This window comes from Gekko japonicus, unplaced genomic scaffold (genome assembly GCF_001447785.1).
Source record: "Gekko japonicus isolate JY-2015 unplaced genomic scaffold, Gekko_japonicus_V1.1 scaffold2432, whole genome shotgun sequence".
In the NCBI taxonomy this organism is placed as follows: domain Eukaryota; kingdom Metazoa; phylum Chordata; class Lepidosauria; order Squamata; family Gekkonidae; genus Gekko; species Gekko japonicus.
The window spans coordinates 216,083-224,255 of NW_015174345.1; positions in this window are offsets into that span (position 1 = coordinate 216,083).

Here is an 8,173-nt window from a genome sequence, read left to right on the forward strand (position 1 = left end):
GGGGGGTGGGGGGGGTGCTGTAGGCGGAGCCTCAGAATAAGGGGCTCTTTTCATGGGCTCGGGCTTGTGGGCCTCGCAGTCACAACCACCACCACCACCACCACCCCCCCTCGATCATCGAAGCACGTCCCCGCCCAGTCATTCATTCCCTCAGGGGGCCCCCCCCCAGGTCGACCTGGTGGAAGCCCCTCCCCCCTCCGGTGCCCAGAGAGAGAGGAGAACAGGCTGGGAGGCGGGGCCTGCTTGGAAGATTCCCTGGCCACTCCCATCACTTCCAGTGAAGCCGCTGGGAGGCGGGGCCTGCCTTAAGGAGACTTCCCACACCCCCTCTGCCTTTCTGTCACTCCTGACCAGAAGCCTGGGGGGGGGGGGGGCTCCTGAAGGCCCCTTTTAAACCTTTCGTGTGCCTGACTGAACGGACCTTTCCCTGGCTGTCCTCAGCCCGCCCCCCCCCCCCAATCTGGGTTCACACAGCCTTGCAATTCTCCCTGCCCCTTTGTGGGAAGTATTGTGTGTCAGAATGCTGTTGTGCCCTTCAGTTGGGGTTGGTTGGACCTCTTCAGCTTCTGTCCTTTTGAAGAGTGGCTGAGGTGGGCAGAGTTTCCCCTTCATGTTGCTGGCCATGTCCTGAGACAGCAGACGATTTATGCTTAAGCCCTGCTGTGCTTTTTGACCACTCTCTGTATTGGGACTGCCTGGATTCCAAGGTCAGAACCAGTTCTCTGCTGAGCTCCACTCCAAGCCCTATTCCTAAGATCTAGTTTTACAGGCTGACAAACTAACCTTGCTGCAGTCTCTCAGCGCTGATACTTAACCCTGCTAGGGGGCTTTTCAATGCAGGTGTTACTTCAAGCACAGGCAAGGCTCACTGTTTCCATCTTCATGGGGAACTCAGAATTCATCGGCAAGTATGGTTTGGGAGGCAAGCCTAGGTAGTTTGCCACTCCTCTCGGTTCCATGGTATCCTTCAGAATGGTCAATGAACTGGGGGATTCCTTCGCCCGCACAAGTCACTCTTATGTGACATCATTCACAGCAAGACCCAGTGTCATATGTGGATTCAGTGTTGGTCTGGCCCTAGGAGACCAGGTTCAAATATCAAATTGTGGTACAATTTCCTGACCTTGTACCTTCACAGCTTCTCATGGTGCCCTACCTTGCATGGTTAGGGAGGGAGGGAGGGAGGGAGGGAAGGAGGGAAGGAAGGAAGGAAGGAAGGAAGGTAGGTTATAAGACTCTTTGAGTCCAGGTTAACAGAGTAGGACAGACTCCTTACCACTCTTTTAAAAGACAGCATATGCTTTCTCTTCTCAAAACAGCTGCCCTAATAGACAAGGGTCCAACATGCAAACTATAATTAATGGCTCTTGTTGCATACTCTGCTACAACCAATGATTGTATTCTTGATTCCATGGGTCATCTATATTGTTCCTGTTGGCCTACATGTCAAATACCACTTACTCTTTATTTAACTGGTACACTTTCCCAATAGTTTATACATCAACAGGTTCCTATGACCTTTATACTATTCTGTTTGAACATATCTTAATCACAGCCTATGCTAGTGATCTGCATGATAAATCTGTTCCTTTAATTCAGATCAGTCATGTTACCCTACCCTAGTCCATGCTGGGAGTTAATATAAACAAACTAAAAAAGCAAAAAACAGAACAAAACTAAACATTACAGTAAATGACCTCCTCACAGACACTGAATTCTGTTGTCCAATCGGACAACATTCTGGGGGCAATAACAGGCTTGCTGTCAGATTCCTGAGTCATGTTTGTTTCCCGCCTTCACTTAACATTATGTCTCACGGTTCTACATTACCTTTGGTCCATGTACAAGAGACCGAGTTCCATCCTTGGCACCTCTTACTGACATAGTCTCTGGTGATCAAGATCATAAGAACATAACAGATGCCAATGTTGGATCAGGCCAAAGGCCCATCCAGTCCAACACTCTGTATCACACAGTGGCCAGATGCAACTCTGGGGTTCAGTCCGGGTGCAAGCGGTCCAGCCGCGTCATGAGGCAGCGGCCCATTAAGAGTTCTGCGGGGCTGCGGCCAGAGGACGCACTCGGGGTCAACCGATGGCCGAACAAGAAGACAGCCAGCTGTCGTTGCCAATCCCCTTGAGTGAGCCACTTTAGCATGTTCTTGGTTGTCCACACCATCTGCTCTGCTTGTCCATTGTTAGCCAGGTGGAATGGAGCGGACCGCACGTGCCTGATGAGGTTCTGGTCCAGGAACTCCTTGAACTCTCCCGAGGTGAAGGTGGTGCCGCTATCGGTCACGACCGTGTCAGGTAGACCATGTGTACTAAAAGTCTGTCTCAGGGCCCAGATGGCTGCACAGGATGAGGTCGAGGCGACTGGCACGACTTCCAGCCACTTGGTGTAGGAGTCTACCAGGAGGAAGAACAACTGCCCCTGGAATGGGCCGGCAAAGTCCAAATGCACCCGTGCCCACAGTGTGTGGGTAGACTGCCACTGGTGAACGGGAGCCCTCGGAGGTTCGGGGCGCATCTCCTGGCAGGCCTGGCAACGCTGTACCCAGGCCTCGATTTCGCTGTCCATTCCTGGCCACCACACGTAGCTCCTGGCCAGCGCTTTCATCCTCACGATTCCCGGGTGGGTCTCGTGCACGTCCCTCTCAGTGAATCCCTCTCAGCATCCCACAATTATGGAGGAGGCAGTTACACATCAGTCTCCAGTTTTGATACCCCCCCATGGAATTAGACCCAAACAAATGGTGGCCATATATACTAAACTTGCTATTCCTGCTTGGTCCTTGCATCTCTTTAACAGCTTCATTATGCTGGATGCTAATTTGAGACTAGCGGTTCCAGGGGGAAAGGTGCCAATGCAAAAGAATGTTTGTGCAGTTCAAAAACACGGTGCATGCGAAAGTTGTGTCGAGCACCAAGTAGCCGTAGTGAGCAGTAGTTCCAGGATCTGCTAGATCTGCTAGATCCTGGGGCGTGATCCAGCTTCCATGTTCCCCCTCCACCTTGCCAAGGGCACTCCACAAATTCTACTCTGTGCAGTCAGTTATGTGCAAGAAAACAAAGTTGGCAAAATGTGGGAGATAAAATATCACTGGTGATAATACTACTTCAGCACTGCACTTCCTGTGAGACAAATGTTTTAACTGCTGTTTCTATGTCTTCATAAGTAATTTAACTCCTTTTCTAACAGTTTTACTTACATGTTTTTTTGGGGGGGGAGTTGATTTTAATGGTTTTAAAATGGGATTCTATGATGTATGTTTTAACTTGTTAGCCACCCTTGGAGGTCCTTGTGACGGCAGAAAGGCAGGAGGAGGTGGAGGTGGTGGAGGATCTTTCCCACACACACACAATTTATGTCCTTTTCAATCTACAAGAAGATGGTTAACAGAGTACTTTTAGTTCCCCAAACGAATTTAAACTAGTACCAAAATAAATACCATAAAAAATCAGAAGCCAAATAAAGCCAGCAGCAGAGAGAAATAAGAACAGTCATACAGCATATATGACCCTGTCTCACTTCTGTCTGTCTCCATCAGTTTTTCCCTTTGCCACATAACTTGGCCTCTGAGTGGTCTGAGCTACAGAGTGGCCAACCTCCAGAAGGAGCCCAGAGTGAGTGCGCTCCCCCACCCCCACCCAGAGTTACAACCCCCGTCTCCTGACTTCCCCCGGAAGAAGTGGCCGTTTTGGAAGAGTTGGACTCTTGTGTCATCCCTTGGTGAGGCCACTCCCCAGATTCCGCCCCCTCCAGAGGCACCGCCCCCAAATCTCCAAGGATTTACCCCGTACCTGAGTTGGCAGCCTTACAGTGCTCTAATATTATTAACTGCAGGCTGTCAATGGCTGCGGAATCCAGGTTGGAGGATGGAGTTCAGTTTTAAGATCGCCTTTTTGGATTTTGTTGTAATCCGAAGTTGAAAGAGAGGGCTAAATGCTGCTTCTTATGCAACAAATGGGGAAACATGGGAAGGTACCCTGAGCTTGAAAAATAATGTTCAAGGTGAACTATAGTTAGACATGTTACTGACAAAAATATGTACTCTTTCATTAAAATCTGCCTCCATTCCTGAGGACTGGAAGGTAGCTAATTGTCAGCTTCCCTAGTTACAGCAGTTCCCAACAATATTCATCCCAGTGCCTAACAAACCTGAACCCTTCCTCCCTTAACCATCGTCTCATCCACGCATTGAGACTCCTGATCTGTGCCCATCTCTCCGGCCCTGTGCGTGGAACAGGTAGCTACCTTGGAGGTCCTGGCCTTGAGTTTCCTGCCTAGCAGCCTAAATTTTTCCTCCAGGACCTCGCAAATTCATTTCCCCACATCATTGGTGCCAACATGTACCATGACCACTGGCTCCTCCCCAGCACTATCTGCCAGCCTTTCTAGAACACGTGTAATGTCCACTACCTTTGCACCAGGCAGGCAAGTCACCATACAGTAAGTACGCGGTTTCGCCACCCAGCTGTCTACCTGCCTAAGGATCAAATCACCAACTACCAAAAGCCCACCTCCCTCCCTGCCCAGGGATGGTTCCTTGGTGCAAAAGGATATCCACTCACCAACTGAAGAAGAGGTCCCTTCTGAGGGCACATTTCCCTTATCCTCAGCACGGTGCCCTGTTCTTCCCTCTTGACCCTTATGCTCCCTGGCAGAAGCTAACCCTCTCAGCTAAATCACCTCAGCTGAAAGTAAGTAAAAAAAGCCAATCACCCGTCTATCTTCTGCTCCTTCTCAGAGCTCAGCTGGGTCAGCTCTGCTTCTGGAAAGGTGTTTCTGCCTCCATTCCTGAGGACTAGAAGGTAGCTAAGGTCACTCCCATCTTTTAAAAGGGTTCCAGAGGAGATCCGGGAAATTATAGGCAAGTCAGTCTGACATCGATACCGGGTAAGTTGGTGGAAACTGTTATTAAGGAAAGAATTAGTAGGCACATTGATGAACAAAAATTATTGAGACAGACTCAGCATGGGTTCTGTAAGGGAAGATCTTGTCTCACTAACCTGTTAGTGTTCTTTGAGGGGGTGAACAAACATGTGGACAAGGGGGACACAATAGATGTTGTTTACCTTGACTTCCAGAAGCTTTTGATAAAGTTCCTCATCAACGGCTCCTAAGTAAGCTCAATAGTCACGGGATAAAAGGACAAGTCCTCTTGTGGATGAAAAACTGGCTACTTAATAGGAAACAGAGTGAGTATAAATGGGAAATTTTCTCAGTGGAGGGTGGTAAGCAGTGGGGTACCACAGGGATCAGTACTGGGTCCAATGCTTTTTAACTTGTTCATTAATGATTTGGAGTTGGGAGTAAGCAGTGAAGTGGCTAAATTTGCGGGTGACACGAAATTGTTCAGGGTGGTGAGAACCTGGAAGGATTGTGAGGCCCTCCAAAGGGATCTGTTGAGGATGGGTGAGTGGGCGTCAACGTGGCAAATGGGGTTCAATGTGGCCAAGAAGTGATGCACATTGGAGCCAAAAATCCTAAGTATAAATACACATTGATGGGGTCCGAACTGGCAGAGACTGACCAAGAGGCGTAGTAGATAACGCAATGAAAATGTCGACACAGTGTGCGACTGCAATAAAAAAGGTCAACGCTATGCTGGGGATTATTCGGAAGGGAATTGAAAACAAATCAGCCAGTATCATAATGCCCCTGTATAAATCAATGGTGCGCTGTTCATTAATGCAAGAAATCTTCTTTTGCGTCCCTAAGAACATAATTCCCACTCTGATTATGATATGGCGGGGGCAGAGGTCATTTGTAAGAGGCTGAAGTCTGTCACAGAAGACAGTATTTCAGCTCATGCGTGGTTATTATGCCCCAGAGAATGTCATTTCTGGACGACTCACTCGCCTATCACTTTTTGATAAATCAAAAAGAACATGGGAGACTGTTCATATCATATTGAACACAGAGTTGCATAAATAAAGAAGTGCTCATACCTCCATTCCCCTGTTCCACGCACACAAGAATCCACAAATCTGACCCATTTCAAATTACATAATTCTGTCACGAGTAAGGTGCTTTCAAGTGTGGTGCTGCAGCCCCATCCATGATCAAGGAACTGGCAGTCTGCACCCTGATGTCACACCTTATACTGGAGGAGGGGAAAGTTCCCAACTCCTTATTCTGGCTGCCGACAAAGGGAAACGATTAGCATGGGGCCATCTTGCTCGCTTGATCTCCTGTCATTTGGCGATTCCTTGGAATCCTGTAAGATCTCCAGGTGCCATCTGGAGAGAGTAAGTGGATGAGGGTTACTCAGGCCTGAGTCACACGTGCAGGAAAAGGAGGCGGCAAACAGCCCCTGGGGGGGGGGGAAAACCCCCCCCCCCCCCCGTGCCCCAGAGAACTAGCCCAGCAAGGCAGGAGCCCGGCCTTCCTGGCTCGCTGTGCCCGTTTCCTGCTTGCAGGTGGCTGCTAAGTTCGGGGACTCGGACATTCCAAACAGGGACCTCCTCCGTTCGCATTCTGAGGCGACACCGCCGCCGTCTCTCCCCTCGTGCAGGACATATGCATTTAAAACACTTCTAGTCAGTGCAGCGCCCGTCCGTCCCCAAGACTGTGCGGCCTGTCTCCTCCAGGGCCTGCCGCGTCGGGGTCCAAAGAAAGAAACCCTGCCTGGCCTCGAACAGAGAGGAGGTGGCGGTTGGCCCGGACTGACCGTGCTCGGAAAGGGGGCCTTGCCTAGGCGCCTTCCTCCTCCTCCTCCTCCTCCTCCTCCTCCGTTGCCTGGGCATCAGCAGCAGCAGCAGCAGCCGCCGCCACCCTCCCAGAGCCCTGCACGCGGCCCGCCCTCTCTCCGTCCCTCCGTCCCTCCCTCCGTCGGACCGAGCCCAGCGACGGGGCGGGCCTGGGCACGGCCAACTGGGCCGGAGGCGGAGCTTGGGAGGGGGCCGCCGGCGGGCCGGGCGAGGAGGCGCGTGTGGCTCGGAGGCAGCTGCCTGGGCGCGCCGATGGCCCCATCCATAAAGCCAATGGCCCGAGCGCGGGGGGGACGCACTCCAAGGCGGCACCCTCCAGCGCGGGAGAGCTCCGCCGGCGGCGGCGGAGGAGGCGGCTTTCCCCGGCCACGGGTGCGGCTCTCCCTCCCTCCTCTTGCCCAGCCGCCGCGACTTCTCGGGGTCGACTTTCCGCGGGCGGGAGCGGGGAGCGGGCGGCCTCGGCCGTCGAGGCTCAGGGCCGTTGGAGGCGAGGCCAGCGCTTGCGGCCCGAGCACGTGGCGGTGAGTAGTAGTAGTAGCGGGGCTTCTCCGGGCGGGCGGGTCGTCGGGCGGGCGCAGGGCCTCGGCCTCCGGGGCCGGTGGGAGAGACGAGGCGTCTCGGGGGCCGGGCGGGCTGTAAGCCTTCGGGGACGCCTCGTGCCTGTTAACAGCCGGCTGCCGGCGGGGCGCGCCGATGGCGCCGGCGAAGGAAGGAAGCCCCGGCGGGGCTTGCGAGCAGGTGGTCGACGGCAGCGGCGCCCCGGCTGGTCCTGGCAGATCCCGGCCTCCGGGGACTGGAGCTCGGCGGGGAGGGAGGGAAACGCCTCCCCTTGAGATGTGGGGCGCAGCTGGGCTTGGCGGGAGCCAGTCGGGAAGGGAATAAGAGTGACCCGGGCGGCGGCGGCGGGCCGAAAACGAGCACGCCCCGTGTGTCTCCGGACGGACTGCGGGGTTTCGGGACTAGTTGGTAGCTTCCCCCGCACTGCAAGCGAATCCCGAAGTCCCCCTGCCTGCATGGTCGGGCACAGGCGCCTCCCGGAAGGGCACAGGCGTCTCTGTTTCCGCAGACTTTTCCATGGGCGGGAGTGCGCCCCATCGACAAGGAGGCCTTCCTGCCCAGGAAATAGTCGGACGAGGGACCCGAAAGGGCGACCTGCCCGGTGACGGGTCTCTCTCGTCTGGATGCTCACGGGCGCCTTCTGCGGCCAGAGAGCTCGACCGATTCGCTTTCCCCTCCGCCCACGGAGTGGGTCGCAAACCTCGCCCCGACGGGCGCTCGGCGGCTTCGTCGGCACTTGTTCTCCTCTCGGGCCGCGTCTGGCGTCTGTTCTGCCAGCGCGCCGCACTTGGGGTTCGGGCCCCCCCCCCGCGCGCCCCCCGCCCCTGCTGAGCTGCTGCCCGGAGCCGTCGTCGGTGGGGCCGGCAGGCGCCGCCGCGGGGTGGGGGGTGGGGCGGGGG